The sequence below is a fragment of the Cetorhinus maximus genome, chromosome 5 (assembly GCF_964194155.1).
Source record: "Cetorhinus maximus chromosome 5, sCetMax3.hap1.1, whole genome shotgun sequence".
Lineage (NCBI taxonomy): Eukaryota > Metazoa > Chordata > Chondrichthyes > Lamniformes > Cetorhinidae > Cetorhinus > Cetorhinus maximus.
In genome coordinates this window covers 163,443,420-163,461,087 of record NC_135883.1, presented here as the reverse complement: position 1 = coordinate 163,461,087, position 17,668 = coordinate 163,443,420, and the positions used below count along the sequence as shown (strand labels likewise).

Here is a 17,668-nt window from a genome sequence, read left to right as displayed (position 1 = left end):
ACCTGGCCACCATTCCTACAGGCACCCAAGACACAGCGTTCTGGAAATCCTTCCCTAAACCTCTCCTCCTTGCAGGCTCTGCTAAAACCCACCCCTTTGGCCTACACTGGGGCCACCTCCTTCTTTGGCCCCTCCTCCATTTCTTGATGACGTCCCTGAATCGACCTAGCACATGTTTCCACATTAAAATGCACATCAATGCATGCCTCTATTCAGTCAGGGATGTTAGCTTTGCATGTGAAGCCCTAGGACAAGGCAACAAAACACACTCCTGTAAGCAGTGGATCTCTCTGACTAGCCCAGTATTTATTTTGCCTCGCCACTCGTGACCCAAAACATTGTTTTTGTTTGGGATTTCCAGATCGGGCTGGAGGGCACGACATTTTATTGCTGCGAGGTTTGTTATTTACAAAGCAAACAGGGATCCCGTCAATCAGGCTGCCCTGTACTGGGCGGCCCAGGTCAATGCTCAAAGTGCAAGGTTGAACATTGTGAGAGAGAGAAAAAAATTAGGAAACCAGATCAGAGGGAGTTATACCTCTCAGCAAAGGAGCAACAGCCTGGGCTCTTCTCTCCATAAAAGACATGGGTGAGGGGTGGCCTGATAGAAGTCTTTAACACTACGAGACGTTCGATCAGGTACATGTTTTCACTTGCGGAGGAATCCAATACTGGAGGTTGTAAATACAAGATACTAAAAACAAGAGAAACTACTTTACACAGAGAGTAGCTAGAATGAGGAACTTGCTACCAACACAAGGAGCAGTTGGTGAATAAAGAGGAAGCTGGATAAACAGATGAGGGAGAAAGGAATAGAAGGACATGCTGTTTGGGTTACAACAACGATGATAATGCAGATTTATATAGTGGACTTAATCTAATGAAATGTGCCAAAGCTTCACAGGAGCATTATTAAAATGTGACACTGGGCTACATAAGGAGATATTAGGGCAAATGATCAAAAGCTTGGTCAGAGGGGTAGGTTTTAAGGAGTGTCGTAAAGAGAGGTTTGGAGGCAGGAGAAATCCGAAGCTTAGGGACTCGGTAACAGAAGGCACAGCCACGAATTAAGGAGTGATCAAAGTCAGGCAAAGGAGGCTCAAGCGGAGCATAAACACTGGCACAGAGCAGCTGGGCCAAATGGCCTGTTTCTGAGCTGTAAATTCAATGTCATTTTAAATCAAGGAGCAGGATTTAAAACGAGACCAAATCTATCGATTATAAGGAAGGGCAGATTGAGGGGAAATAAGCCCACTCACTTTCACCAGATTCTGATCCAATTCTGCAGTTGTGGGAGGGAGGAGGGGATAGTAACTTGTACACATGCTTTCACCTCCCCCACTCCCTGGCTGCTACTTATACAGTCCGACATATGGATCTCATTCGAAAAAGTGACCTTGAAATAATGAGGGTGCCCTCTTCACTATATTTTACAGTAAAAATGGTTCTGGCAAATGCAACATGGATTTTGTGGACTCTCCACCTCCTTGAGAATCCAACAGATTACTGGCCAGCTCTTATTTAGAGGGAAAAAAAAATGCATAAATTAGCACAAAACTGCCTTAGAGTGGAATCGTCAGCCCTGTGAATAGTCACTGACACTCCACAAGTCATGGAGATAGAGACTCACAGGAGTCACAGGGGAGAGAGATGGTTAAAGGGCTGAGGTCATCGCCTTCACCTTGATGCTGCTCAAGTTGCTGGCCCTCAGCCCTCATCTTTGGAAAGGCTGCGTGTTTGTCTGTCTCTGACACTAGCGGGGGGTGGGGGAAGAGAGAGAGAGAAGCAGCAAAAACTGATGATTGCCATCCAGGGCATGGCACTGAGCAGATCTCAGCAGAGACTACATGGCAATACCATACACCTCAGTCCCTCCCTCACCCACGAGTTACCAGGGGACCTCTATGTCTAATACACATAATCAGCAAAAGCTACAGTATCCCCATCCCTTTCCCCACCCCACTTTCCTCATCCCCCAATTCTCCACTTTCCCCGCATGCCCCCTCCCCAGATACCTCCCAAGACCCCTCTCCACTCAGACACCCCCTACTCCCTTCCCTCCCCCCTACTGCCCCCCCGTGCTCCACTCAAGCTCTCCCCACCCCAGCCCCACACCACTCCAGCTACCCCCACTCCAGCTCTCTTACCCCCCCCCAACACCCCCCAGCTCCACTCCAGCTCTCTCCCCACCCCAGCCCCGCACCACTCCAGCTACCCCCACTCCAGCTCTCTTCCCCCGCTCCACTCCAGCTCTCTCCCACCCCTGCGCCACTCCAGCTACCCCTTGAGCTGCCCCTCCAGCTCACCCCCCCCATCCCCTCCCCTCCAGCTCACCCCCCCATCCCCTCCCCTCCAGCTCTCCCCCCCCATCCCCTCCCCTCCCCTCCTCCCTCAGCTCTCCCCCCCATCCCCTCCCCTCCAGCTCTCTCCCCTCCCATCCCCTCCCCTCCAGCTCTCTCCCCTCCCATCCCCTCCCCTCCAGCTCTCTCCCTCCCATCCCCTCCCCTCCAGCTCTCTCCCTCCCATCCCCTCCCCTCCAGCTCTCTCCCCCCCATCCCCTCCCCTCCAGCTCTCTTCCCTCCCATCCCCTCCCCTCCAGCTCTCTCCCCCCCCATCCCCTCCCTCCAGCTCTCTTCCCTCCCATCCCCTCCCCTCCAGCTCTCTCCCCTCCCATCCCCTCCCCTCCAGCTCTCTTCCCTCCCATCCCCTCCCCTCCAGCTCTCTCCCCTCCCATCCCCTCCCCTCCAGCTCTCTCCCCTCCCATCCCCTCCCCTCCAGCTCTCTCCCCTCCCATCCCCTCCCCTCCAGCTCTCTCCCCCCCATCCCCTCCCCTCCAGCTCTCTCCCCCCCCCATCCCCTCCCCTCCAGCTCTCTCCCCCCCCATCCCCTCCCCTCCAGCTCTCTTCCCCCCCCATCCCCTCCCCTCCAGCTCTCTTCCCTCCCATCCCCTCCCCTCCAGCTCTCTCCCCACCCCATCCCCTCCCCTCCAGCTCTCTCCCCACCCCATCCCCTCCCCTCCAGCTCTCTCCCCCCCCATCCCCTCCCCTCCAGCTCTCTCCCCACCCCATCCCCTCCCCTCCAGCTCTCTCCCCACCCCATCCCCTCCCCTCCAGCTCTCTCCCCCCCCCATCCCCTCCCCTCCAGCTCTCTCCCCCCCCCATCCCCTCCCCTCCAGCTCTCTCCCCCCCATCCCCTCCCCTCCAGCTCTCTCCCCCCCCATCCCCTCCCCTCCAGCTCTCTCCCCCCCCCATCCCCTCCCCTCCAGCTCTCTCCCCCCCCATCCCCTCCCCTCCAGCTCTCTCCCCACCCCATCCCCTCCCCTCCAGCTCTCTCCCCCCCATCCCCTCCCCTCCAGCTCTCTCCCCACCCCATCCCCTCCCCTCCAGCTCTCTCCCCCCCATCCCCTCCCCTCCAGCTCTCTCCCCACCCCATCCCCTCCCCTCCAGCTCTCTCCCCACCCCATCCCCTCCCCTCCAGCTCTCTCCCCACCCCATCCCCTCCCCTCCAGCTCTCTCCCCACCCCATCCCCTCCCCTCCAGCTCTCTCCCCCCCCCATCCCCTCCCCTCCAGCTCTCTCCCCCCCCATCCCCTCCCCTCCAGCTCTCTCCCCCCCCATCCCCTCCCCTCCAGCTCTCTCCCCCCCCCATCCCCTCCCCTCCAGCTCTCTCCCCCCCCATCCCCTCCCCTCCAGCTCTCTCCCCCCCATCCCCTCCCCTCCAGCTCTCTCCCCCCCCCCCATCCCCTCCCCTCCAGCTCTCTCCCCCCCCCATCCCCTCCCCTCCAGCTCTCTCCCCACCCCATCCCCTCCCCTCCAGCTCTCTCCCCCCCATCCCCTCCCCTCCAGCTCTCTCCCCACCCCATCCCCTCCCCTCCAGCTCTCTCCCCACCCCATCCCCTCCCCTCCAGCTCTCTCCCCACCCCATCCCCTCCCCTCCAGCTCTCTCCCCACCCCATCCCCTCCCCTCCAGCTCTCTCCCCACCCCATCCCCTCCCCTCCAGCTCTCTCCCCACCCCATCCCCTCCCCTCCAGCTCTCTCCCCCCCAGCTCTCCCCACCCCATCCCCTCCCCTCCAGCTCTCTCCCCACCCCATCCCCTCCCCTCCAGCTCTCTCCCCCCCAGCTCTCCCCACCCCATCCCCTCCCCTCCAGCTCTCTCCCCCCCATCCCCTCCCCTCCCGCTCTCTCCCCCCACATCCCCTCCCCCCCATCCCCTCCTCTCCAGCTCTCTCCCCCCATCCCCTCCTCTCCAGCTCTCTCCCTCCCTCCCCTTCCCTCCAGCTCCCCAGATTGGACTAACTGGTTGCCCGGGGGGGGGGGGGGGTTTGTTTACCACACGCTGGAGATCAGCTCCCTGAGGAGTAGATCAGCATTTCCCAACCTGGCCTGGGCCACAGACTCACCCCCTCAGTTTAAAAATCAGACCCGGCTGTGGTCAGAAACCCTGCGGACGGACCTTTCACAGCCTGACTTACAGTGCAGATTCCCACAGGGGGGAATGTGTGGAGCTGTTGACCACACGGTCTCTGTCTATCCTCCTGGGGATGAATTAGTCCGATCAATGGAGCGTCTCTCAGGCTCAGCATTCGGCCATCAGCAGCGCAAGGCCATCTCCCAAACCAGCAGCTAAACACAGGGAGGGAGGGGCCTGCCCGGCCAGCCGGCCCGGGGTGAGCGCTCTTGGTCGCCGCACTTACCGAGCTCTAGGTTCTGCTGTCCCGCTCCCGCTGCCTCTGCCTCTCTCCCACAACCGCACTGACCCCCACAACAAACCCCAGCGCGCTCCCGCCCACCGCCGCCGCTCATTGGTTCCCCCGCCCCCGCCCCCCAGCATGGCAACCACGCTCCAATTGGAGCATGACGCCCCCGCGCCTCATCAGCTCCCGCATCCTAATGGTTACAGGGCCCGTCAATCGCTGCGGGCCTGGCCGGCACTCGGTGCCCATTCCGCCACGAGGAGAAGGGCGGGTTTAGCCTGCGCCGGCAACGCCCATTGGCTTCCTTCCGATGTCCATCGCAGGATGCCTGCCTCCTGATTGGTCGATGTGTGTGCGCGCATGAAAACGAAATGCGAGCCTCCAATGCTGATTGGTCCAACCTCGCTCCTCGCGCCTATTGGTTGTTGCCCAGCGACGGTGCCGTGTGCTGCCCTCGTGCAACCGCGGCGCTGAACCAATGATTCGCCGGGGAAGAGGGAACTGGGCGGGGCGAGGCGGGGCGGGGCCGATGGGCGGGGTCGATGGGCAGGATTAATGGGTTTGAGTGAGGTAGAGCGAGGGAGCTGTGTTTGCTGCGCTCGCTACCCTCTGGAAATCTCCCGACTGTACCTGACCCTGTGTCTCACCAAGATACATATACCTGTGCCCGTATCCTCACCCATATCCACACCCCAGAATCACAGTATCTTTACAGTGCAGAAGGAGGCCATTCGGCCCATTGAGTCTGCACTGGCTCTCTGAAAGAGCATTCTACATAGTCCCAATCCCTTGTCTTATCCCTGTAACCTTGCACATTCTCTCCTTTCAGGTGGCAATCCAATTCCCTTCTGAATTCCTCAATTGAACCTGCCTCCACCACCTTTTCGGGAAGTGTGTTCCAGACTCCAACCACCCTCTGGGCGAAAAATGTTTACCTCACATCACTTCTACTCCTCTTGCCAATTATTTTGAATCTGTGCCTTCTGGTTCTTGATGCACTCGAGTGGAACAGTTTTTCACTATTTACCCTGTCCATACCCCTCAGGATCTTGAATTCCTCTATCAAGTCTCCTCCCAGTCTTCTTTTCTCCAAGGAAAACAGTCCCAACCTCTCCAATCTATCCTCACAGCTACAGTTCTTTAACCCTGGAATCATTCTTGTGAATCTCCTCTGTACTCTCTCCAATGCCTTCACATCCTTCCTCCAGTATGGAGTACTGGACGCAGTACTCCAGCTGAGGCCTAATTAGTGTCTTATGCAAATTCAACATGACCTCCTTACTTTTGTACACACTGTCCCTATTAATAAAGCCTAAGAGATATGCTTTATGAACTGCTCTCTCAGCAGCTGTTGAGTGTAGCACCTGTATCCATCTCCTCACCCATATCTGTATTCTATACATAGCCTCAGACATATCCCCAGCTGTACCACATATCTGCACCTGTAACCACATCCTCACCCATATCTGCACCGGTACCTGTATCCTCACCCATGTCAACACATGTACCCTTATCCTCAGGCATATCCATACCTGTACCCCGTATGCACATCTGTACCCATACCTGCACCGGTATCCATATCTGCACTTGCACCCATCTCACCCCCATCTACACCTATACCCTATATCCGCACCTGTACCCATATCCTCACCCATATCCACACCTGCACCCACCAGCAACCATATCCGCAACGGTACCTGTATCCTCAGACATATCCAGACCTATACCCTGTATCCACACCTGTATTCATCTCCTTACCCATATTCGCACTTGTATCCCTATCCTCACTCATATCCCCACCTGTACACCGTTTCCACACCTGTAACCTTCACTATACCCACATCTGAACCCGCATTCTCAGCCACAATAGCCAAATCTGCACTTGTACTATACTCATATCCTTACCTGTACCCCACATCTGCATCTGCAACCAATATCAGCACCTGTATCTGTACCCATGTCCTCACCAGTACTCCCCATCCTCCCCTGTAACCATATCCTCACACCCATCCTCACTTGTAAACATATCCTCACCAGTACCCCCCTATCCTTACCTGTACCCATAGCCTCATGTGTACCCCCATCTTCACCCGTACCCCTATCCTCATTTATACCCCATATTCTTCCCAGTACCCACATTCACACCTGTACCCATATCCTCCCCCTTATTTGCACCAGTATTCATATCCGCACCCATACCTATATTAGCACCACGTATTTGCATCTGTACCCCATTTGCCACCTGTAGCCCATATCCTCAGCTGTACCCATATTCTCACTTGTACCCATATCCGCATCTGTATCCATTTCCTTGTCTTTACCCATCCCTGTACCTGTATCTTCACCTGCACCCATATCCTTACCTATACTCCATACCCATACATTTACCCATTTCTGCATCTGTAACCATATCCTCACATGTACCCCGTATGCATATTTGTATCCACATCCACCCCTAGGTACCCGCCTCTGAACCTGTACCCATAACTGTACCCTTAAATGCACTTGTGCTCATATTTCCAACTCTATCCATAGCTACACATGTACCTGATTGTGTGGCTGCTGAGTGTGCACCTGTATCCAGCAGAATAACTTACCTGTATCTGCACCTTTACCCATGTCTGAAACAGTACCTGTATCTGCACCTTCAAAGTGCCTTTTGAATGGTAATACCCATATCTATGCTCTCTTACCCAGCCTATGCTCTCTTGCTACTGATTCACAAACCAATACAAATAATCTTTCACTATTTACCCTATCAAATTTCTTCTAATTTTGAATACCACTGTGATAGAATCACAGAATGGTTACAGCCCATCATGACTGTACCAGCTCTGTGCCACTCCCTTGCCTTTTCCCTGTAGCCCTGCAAATTTTTTCTCTTCAGATAATAATCCAATTCTATTTTAAAAGCCACAATTTGAATCTACCTCAACCACATTCTCAAGCAATGTAGTCTAGATCCTAATCAGTTGCTGCACGAAAAAGATTTTCTTCATATCACCATTGCTTCTTTTGGCACTTACCTTAAATTAATGCACTCTGGTTCTCGATCCTTCCACCAATGGGAACATTTTCTCCCTATCTTCTCTATCCAGATCCCTCATGATTTTGAAAACCTCTATCAAATCTCCTCTCAACGTTCTCTGCTTCAAGGAGATCAGCCCCAGCTTCTCCAATCTATCTACGTAACTGACCCCTTCAACCTCGAATTTAGTGAAACGCTCTTTGTTTTTTAAGAACTTTCATATAACCTTCAGTTCTCCTTCCTGGTCTGACTCCAATGAATCTTCATTGTACCTTTGTGACTCAAATATGCCACCTATATTGGATCATTTACCCCACTCAACATCAGAGTTCTGCGTTTTAATTTGTTCCTTTAGATACCTTAAATGTACAATACGAGTAAATGACCTTTAATCCAAACAGCCACAAAGCTGTTTAGGACTCTGTCAGCCAGCATTTATGGAACTGCAGAATAAAAACAGAGTGCAGGCATCAGGAGATTTCTAGTTATAAATTGCTCAGTGTTGCTGGTGTTGCCCAAGGGCTGTCTGGGTACTGTAGCACCATTGTGACATTTGGCTGCCAACCTATTCATTTAAAGGCATTGCTCAAGCACTTCCCATGTGGGCCCAGGGCGCACTGGCCATGGCCCAACTAGAAGTCAGTAAAGTATAAACTTGAGCGCCAGATCAGAAGAAGCTGGAATGACCTTGAGCAGCTGGGAAATTAGACGATGGAGAAATTCCAAGGAAATGATTTCATTTTAGGATTCGCAACTTGGTTATATGCAAGTCTCTGACACTTCATACAGTAATGGCATGAAGTGTAATGGTCATCAGCATTGACAGGGAACTGATGTCAGCTGAGGAGACAGTGCCAAATACTCAGTAAAGTTCTGGCCTTTGTTCAATCAACCTCATCAACTGCTACGCTCCTGAGACCAGGCTATTGTTCACCTTCTCCCTCCTCTATGATGCCATGTCCTATGTTGTGGACAGGGGAAAGAGATAAATTGAAACCTCCAATTCCCCTTCTCTTCTCTATCTGTATTCAGTGAAGTTTATTTTTGAAAAGGTTACTTTGCGTGTTTTCAATTTCAAAGTCACCAGCAGCAGACTTTCATGGGCCTAAACAAGGAGGATTGCCTATTCACACACACTCACCCCAGAAAGTCTAATGTTATGTCCACCACACAGCACACACTTAAGAAAGATACTCTTATGAAGGTTGTGCACTTCTAATAAGTATTAAGACCAAACATAATCATTGGCAGTTTACGTGCCTTTGAGAGTCCAGTGGAGGAGGAAGCCTTTCCCACTCTGGAATTATAGTTCAGGGAAATTCAGATGGCTGGGGCCAGATCCAGATTAACTGCAGGGTTCCTTCAAAGGAGGCTGCTCAGCAGGTCATGTAGACAGGCACTGGTGTCTGTTGTAACCAGAGGTCCAATTTCTTTGCAGGTGAACTCAGAGCTTTTCGGAAACAGGCTGGATGAGGCTTTTTAAAAGACTTTTAAGCCTTGCAGTCCTTGAAAAGGAGGGTGGTACAGCCTTACTCTGCAGCTGTAGTATTGTTAATATTGATATGTAAACTGCCCAGGTCTCTGCTGGATTTTGGAATAAAAGATTTTCAGTGGCAGAGAACAGTTTCAATCACATGATCAATGACCATTGAAACACAATAGAAGACAGATTGTGGTCTTTCAATAGTAAAATTAGTTTCAGTCACATAGCCAAAGGCAACTGATATTAAATAGAAGGTAAATATTGTCTTTCACACTTCACTTGTGGATAACTAGCCTCAGTAACTTTCCTTTGTTACATTGCAAACCTGGAGTCATAGAGTCAAGGAGTCCACTATCTGTGTTTTCGAGTAAGCTATGGCAATAGCAGGTATGAAATTCCACAGATGAGTGCTGTTTAGACATGTGCACAGGGAAAGCTCCCACCCATTATAATTCATTTCGGAACTTTCCGGAACATGGTTAGTCTGTTGAAGTTGTAAAAAAGCTCACCCGACCCTCTGGGCAGCCATCCTAACAGTTTATCAGGGTCCATTTTAAAAAGAATAGTTTTTTTTTAAATTGTAATGTCTTCATGCTCGCACTGGCGCGACACCTGTTTCTCAGGGGCAATGGTACAGCGGCAGTGGGATATAATTTGTTACCTGCCCTGACCGGTTCCATTGGAGGTGGACAGCATGCAGATTTGGTGCTCCCACCTCATTACCATGGTTGTACAATACAGCCAATTGGGTTCCACACTCCTGGATGCCTCTTCATGCTGTTGGCTGCCTCTGCGCTCAGCAGGGGACCAAGCAGCATTTCTCCCACTGCCGCAGCAATAGTTTGTAGCTCATTCAGTTATTGCACCATTGTTGTAAGGTACCTTATTCTTAATTACATATACTGCACATAGGATTAGGTATTATTTCGGATTGAACTGTTTGTTGTGGATGGCTTGTGGATTGGTATTGTAGCTCGAAATAGTACAATAACAACAACTTATTCTTAAGTAGCACTTTTAATATAATGAAATGTCCCAAGTCCCTTCACTAGGAACATTATAAAACAAAGTATGAGACCAAACCACATAAGGAGATATTAGGTCAGATGACCAAAAGCTTGGTCGAAGAGGTAGGTTTTAAGGTGTGTCTTAAAGGAGGAAAGTGAGGTAGAGAGGTGGAGGGGCTTAGGAAGAGTATTCAAGAGCTTAGGGCCCATGCATCTGAAGGCACGGCCACCAATGGTGGAGCGATTAACATTGGGGATTCACAAGATGCCAGAATTAAAAGCGCGCAGACACCTTGGAGGGCTGTGGGGCTGGAGAAGATTACTGAGATACGAAGGGGTGAGTCCATGGAGGGATTTGAATGTGGGAGACCAGCCAGCAGTTCATTGAAATAGTCAAGTCTAGAGATAACAAAGGCATGGATGAGGGTTTCAACAGCCAATGAGCTGAGACAGGTGTGATATTATGGAAATGGGAAAAGGCGGTCTTATATTGATGGAATAACATTGAGTTTGGAGGTTCATCTTGGGATCAAATATGACACCCGAGGCTGCAAACTGGTTTACTCTCAGCCAGGGAGAAGGATAGAGATCTTAGCTTGGGAACAGAGTTTGGAGTGGTTAAAACGGTTAAGCCGTTCATTCCCAGGATGCTTCGCACTTTGACTCACATTTATAAAGAGAAAGCTGTGTCAGAACAATCAGAATCTTCAGTTAAATATGGACTGCTTAACAAGGATATGTCAGTTATAAAAAAAATTCCTTCTCCATATGACTAGTTCCGAGATATTGCATGTGTCAAGTCATGGTCAACTCAGTAAAGATTATTGCAGCTAAAATCGGTTTTGGGTTCGAGAATTTTACCCAGCCCTCTGGACCTCTCTCACTAGCTTGCTTCATTTTGCTTTCCTCCCTATATGTGCTTTGAAAGCTCTCCTCATACCTCATCTTTTTACCAAGCAATTCTGGAATCCAGATGGAGTAGGAGGTGTATAAACTCCTTGAAGTTGCATATGCTGACATCAGCTGACCTCTCGTTTACGGACTGTCTTGTAAACATTGCCAGTTGAGAGAACTAAGTCCCTACACTGACATTCAGAACCCTTCGATTTGCGATCACTCCCAAGGATTTATTTATGGGACACTATTGATCCTCTGTAAGTTTAACAGCTCAGAGCTGACCGTGGATTTATTGGAATTTCAACTGCACATCTTACAGTGAGTCCTGTAGTCTTTGTAGTTAGAGGAGTGGGAGGAGGGGGGAATGTGATGGGATGAGTCAGTTCCTGTAAAAGAAGCCTCGCATATCCAGTTACTTTGATGATGAGCTAGTGTTTATTAAAAGCAGGCGATATCTGTTGAAAGGTGGATTAATAGCTAATAGACTGAGCTTCTGGCTCAGGCAGTTTCAATAGCAATGAGCCCTGTCTATATCAGCCTGAAATTCTTGTAGATCTGCTCTTCACTCAGAAGCAATCGATAAGATTGTCAGCCACATCCCTGACCCTGTGCCCTATTCTGGGGTCAGGGGACTTGCTTATGGGTGGAGGAGGGGGTAACAGGCATCAGTGCCATTGTTAGGGTGTCCAGTTTGGGAAGGGCTGACAACAGGAGGGTAATATCGGATTAACACCTTACGGTGATGCAGGTGACTGTACTATTTTTGTCATTGTCCAGTTTGGCAAGTGGGTGGGAGAGGGACCAATGTTGGACTGGCACCCTGCGGTGATGCACTGCATGACTGTTGGGCAATCAAGCACTTCTGCCAGACTCTGGTGCTGGCACATGTCATACTTAGCGCCGGGATAATGGAGGCAGAACTGGTGGGAGATCCAAGTTGGCATCCTTGTACCAGTAACATCTGCAGAGAGGGTGGGGGGTCGGTAATGGAAGAGACACCTGCCCTCACTGCCAATGGAGGGAGGGCAAGACCACCCCCCCAATCCGTAACCCCAGACAAATTCCAATGTCATTGCTGTCCAGTTCGCTTAAGCTGATTAATGTGAAAGCAACCCCTCTTCCCATCACAGGAATATCAGGCTCAGTGGCTTCAGATACTGTGCCTACCAGGACAATGGTGAAGGGCTGTGATTAATTCAGCACGCCATGCTGATCCTATTACGTCTAATTACCTGGAGGTTGATAATTACCTGACTAACCCACACTGATCACATCAGCCACTGGCCAGTCATTCAGTCCTGACTGTGAAGACCCAGTAGGCCGTTCGGCACAGTGGTTTCAGCTGTGGCTATTCACACCAACCCAGTGTGAGCAGAGGGCCCAACCCGACTTCCCCATTGAAGTCCACCTCATTTCATGAGGTTGGATCCAAACAAATGTGCCTGTGTTAAGACAACACCTTGCTGGCGTGGTGAAACATCCTAAGGCACTTCACAAAGGCACAGTCAAAAATAAACAGATGTCGAGCCAATGGAAGGACATTTTAGGAGGGCTGACAAAAAGAGATGCAATTTAAGAAGGACCAGGCTCCATCAGTATTGGATAAGTATTGGGGGAGGCTCGAGGCACAGAAACATAGGAAATAGGAGCAGGAGTAGGTCATTCGGCCCTTCGCACCTGCTCTGCCATTCAATATGATCATGGCTGATCCTCTATCTCAACGCCGCACTCCCACGCTCTCCCCATACCCCTTGACACCTTTAGAGTCTATCTATTTCCATCTTAAATATATTCAGTGACTTGGCCTCCACAACCTTCTGTGGTAGCGAATTCCACAGGCTCACCACCCTCTACCCCATATCCTGAAACTGTGACCGCTTGTTCTAGATCCCCCAGCCAGAGGAAACACGATCCCTGCATCAAGTCTGTCCAGCCCTGTCGGAATTTTATACATTTCAACGAGATCTCCATTCATCCTTCTAAACCCCAGTGAGTACAGGCCTGGTCAGCCCAATCTCTCCTCATACGACAATCCTGCCATCAAGGAATCAGCGTGACAAACCTTCGCTGCTCTCCCTCAATGGCAAGTATATCTTTTCTTAGGTGAGGAGACCAAAACCGCACACAATACTCCAGATGTGGTCTCACCAAGGCCCTGTACAGCTGCAGTAAGACATCCTTGCTCCTGTACTCAAGTCCTCTCGCAACGAAGGCCAACATACATTTGCCTTCCTAACTGCTTGCTGCATCTGAAAGCTTGCTTTCAGTGATTGGTGTACAAGGACACCCAGGTCTCTTTGTGCATTAACATTTCCCAATCTATCACCATGGGCTGGTTGGGCTGAATGGCTTGTTTCTGTGCTATATATCCTTTTTGATCTTGGGCTGGATTTTATGACCCCCTTCAGGGTGTGTTTTTGGAAGGTGGGTGGGGGAGGCACATAAAATATGTGGCAGGCCACCGCCTTCACACTCACCCCCGACCCCTTCCCCATAATAGGATCGGTGAGTAAGGTGCCCACCCGCCCTTAGGCCTATTGAGGGCCTTAAGTAGCCAATTATTGCACATGTAAGGCCCTCAGTCCACCTCCACTGCCATGATACACGGGGCAGTGGCATGTGGGTCTGTGTGAGAAGGCCGATTTTAATCAATTTTGTTTTTAAAGGCAGGGTGGAATTGGGGCATACCAGGGGGTGCCCTGTACACATCGGGGGCAGACCCACCCAGGATGTTCCCTCCCCCCACTGGCCTCCAAAGCCCGCCTCTCCCCCTCAAGGGTGCCTGATCCCTTCCTGCCCTAAAAACCCCGGTCTTACCTTGCTCTGGACGCTGTTGACCATGGGCCTCCTTTCAGACCCAACAGCGGCCATGACTGATCTCTGGCACTGCTGGGACTGCAGGAGCAGCCGGCCAATCAAGTTTGTCCAGCAGCTCTAGCGGTCGAATAGCAGTGTGGATGGAGTGACTAGTTTTGTCAATGTGCAATTTTATTTTCCCCACAAAATAAACTCTTTTTGATACGGATGAACCACATGAGGTGATTTCCATATGTTTTTGTAAATGAAAGTTTGATTATCCTTTTAAATTTTCAGGTAAATTTTCCAGCAACTCATGTTTTTTTCTAATATATCAGTTATATTCCCGGTAACAATAATACCGACGCTTTATGGAATTGTGTGGTGTTTTTAAATGAGAGACAAACATTTTCACGGCTAGTTTAAAGGCAGTTTCGATATCTGCCCTTCTTGGACACTTTGGGTGGAATTGTCCCAGATTTGCACTAAGTGCAGTAGTGGGTGGGTAAAACAACGTTTCTCACGCCGGCCGCAATGGCGGCTTTTCACGCCGTATCATCCCAAGCCCACCACATTAATTATGCATTCCCAGGAAACACGCTGTTTCGATAGCAGGCGGGCTCCGATTCGCCTGTAACACCATCACCTCGCCGCTTCATCACACCAGGCACCACATTTAAAGTACAGACGTGCTCAGTGCTTCCAGCCCAGGACTGCAGCAAAGAAGACAGGGCACCAAAAGGCAAAAAGACTGCAGCCTTCGAATGCTCTTTTGGGCACCGTGAAGGCTGCTGTAATGTCCTCTACCTACACTCTGACTGCAGGAGGGGCAGCAACATTACCACTCCGGCTTGGTAGGCGATGGCAGTGGTGATCAGTGCCAATGTTGCACAGAAGAGGTTGGCCATCCAATGCAGATAGAGGATGAATGATTTCATTTGTGCAGCCAGGGTATGGCAACCAGCTCATCACTCTAAACTCACACACTCAGGCCCATCACACATTCACTGGCACCTCACTCACTGCCAGCTCAAGGAACATCAACACCCATTCTCACACACAGACCCTGATATGTCCATCTGGCCTCATCTCCTCTGGAAACTGCCTCCTCAGCCCTCACCTTCCTGAGGCCACTTGCACAGATCAACATGTGCCCCCACACACACCCTGGGATACCCTCCTTCCCCAGTACAGCTCTTACCCTGCAGCCTCTTCCCTTGCCTGAGGCCACTTCTCCCCCTTCCCCAAGCAAGCCCTAGCCCTGCAGCCATTGAAAAGCCGCCCACACATGGCTGATCAGGTAGGTAGAGACCTACCCATAAGCCCCATTAAAAGTGATGTGGTGCTGCCTGTGAAGCCTGACGCTGATGACTGCGAGCGCTGACCGAGTGAAGTGCAGCCTGCCAGGTACACGTCGCTTATCTGCTGTTGTTAAACAGATCGGCGCGTTTCCCTACCAACATGGGCGGACAATCCAGTCAGGGTGGGGGGGACAATTCCGGCGGGCAGGCCTAATAATGATTTGCTGGTGTATTACAGTGAGGTTCCCGACGTCCGATGGGGGAGAATGCGGCCCGCCATTGGCAGGCTGAGCGGACAATCGCAAACTGGTTTCAAGCTGTCATGAAACTGGTGACGTCATATTGTCCGCTCAGCCTGCCGAACACGCCCGACGCCAGCGGGCACTGAAAATCCCGGCCTTTGTCTCGAAAGGTAACGGATAGCCCTGAATGGGTTAAGGCCTGGCCTTTAAAGGGCAAAGCCTGAGACTAAATCGTCACCGTGCTGTGACATTTGATGTCTGGAGATAAGTTCTTCAGTTCTCAAAAAACCGCTGTACTTCTTCCTCCAGCATCAGTATTCACGTGGACCTGAAAATCATTGTCACCCGTTCAAATACAAAGAATCCACCCACGAATCTGCCCAAGAGCTCAGTGGGTTCATTTGGCCAATCACGTCTGTCAATTTAGAAGCTTAAAATGTAATAATGATAATGCCCAATGTGTGAATTTACATTCAGAAACGCAAAATTTGTTACGTGATGAAGTAATTGTTGAGAAAAGGGCTGTCAGTGGAAAGGTTAACTTGTCTGCTTGTAGCGAGGAGGGGAGAGTGGAACATTTTCAGATATACACAATCAAGTCACTTTACATAATTTAAAAAAAAATTCCAATTGAAAGGAAACCAAATTCCATTCTATTTTTTTTGCCAAGCCTTTTATTGCTAAATTCTATCGTTAAACCGGCTCAATCTTTTTTTTTAGAAACAGCAAGATCACGCATCTTTAATTTAAACTGTACAAAAGAATAGGAGCATTTTCTTAACTCTCGTCCAATTAAAGCAAGGCGTTTACAAAAGTTCAAGTTGAGTTTTTAACCAGACACCATAGCAAGCACATCATCAAGGCTAAAAGGGCTGGATCTTCTCTTTTGTGAAACAAACTCCTTGGCCTACAGTACCTTACAGTGGCACAAGTCAGTTTTTAGTCAAAACAAACCCATACTGGCATCTGTAACTTAAAGTGTAATTCAGTATTTTTAAATCCGAATTCTAGCTGCACAATCTTAAATTGAAATGAGCACACTTGACAATCACACTCACACTTTCATCAATCTCTTAAACTTCCGCAAATTCACGCACCCTTTCACCCAAACTGAAATCTCAGCGTGTTGTAAAATTTACTTACACTCAGTAATTTTAATGTTTAATTTTTCTCCGCGCAGAAGTTGGCAGTATTTTAGATCAAACTCCAAACGTTTCCAAACTTTTCAGCTTCTTCTCCTCAGACCGATGTTTGCGTTTCTGATGTTTGCAAACAGCACTTGGCTTTAACAATGACTCGACAGTGGCCGGGCCATGTGTACTCTAAGCTAGGTAAGAGTACTGCTTCACAGGGGCATGTACCTGTCCGCTAATATCTTCGGGTCCAATTGTGTTTCTACATAACATACATGGTTAACATACACCCGGCACAGCCTCGAGCATTGGCTGTGCTTTGGGGTCATTAGGGATGGCCGGGCTGTGCTCCTCTGTAAAGCCTGTGCATGTGTGTAAGTGCACAGAGTGTGGTGAGGAAGGTTGGTGCACTTCAGCTATACATAACCACATGGAAGTATGATAATAATGGAGAGCATGCTCAAAAAAAAAGGGGCAGGGCTGGTCTCCAAATATTCCTGGTCGACAAGATGTTCAGGAAAGCGAAGGAAGGAAAGAATAGAGATGTTCCCATTGGCAGAAAGGTTGAGAACCAGGGGACACTATTTAAAATGGTTGGCAAAAGGACCAATGGTGACATAAGGAAAGGTTTTATATACAGTGACTGCTTAGCACCTGGAATGTACTGCCCCAGAGTGCGGTGGAGGCAAATTCAATCGTGGCTTTCAAAAGGGAATTGGTTAAGCAGCTGAAGAGAAAGAATTTGCAGTGCTACAGGGAAAGAGCTGGGAGTGGGATGAGCTGATTTCCTCTTGCAGAGAGCCTCCTGAATGGCCTATTCCTTCTGTGCTGTGACAATTCAATGACTGTTGTAGGGTGGCCGAGTTGTGCTATTAATGATCGAGTTGATCTGCAGACACTTCTTAGGTGGAAACTTTAAGTTTGTTTACAATATACTCAGCAGCAACTACACGTGTGCTTTCAACTCCAACTCTATCTCTACATCAACTGCTGGGGTAGCCTGTGCTACTCTCCCATTGGTTACTACAGATCATGTGATCTTCCCTAATAAATACTTTTCTTAAAGGTACTTTACACACTAAACAAA

The 17,668-nt window shown here is 50.1% G+C and overlaps 1 protein-coding gene across 2 annotated transcripts in view; it reads right to left on the bottom strand.

Moving 5' to 3' along the window:
- The window catches only part of coq8aa (coenzyme Q8A, genome duplicate a), a 70,965-nt gene extending 66,199 nt beyond the window's left edge, over positions 1–4,766 (bottom strand). For both annotated transcript variants that reach the window (XM_078542736.1, XM_078542738.1), the window contains exon 1: positions 4,695–4,766. The gene's annotated coding sequence lies outside the window, so the exon portion shown is untranslated. The remainder of the gene's footprint in view (positions 1–4,694) is intronic.
- Positions 4,767–17,668: the final 12,902 nt, after the last annotated feature.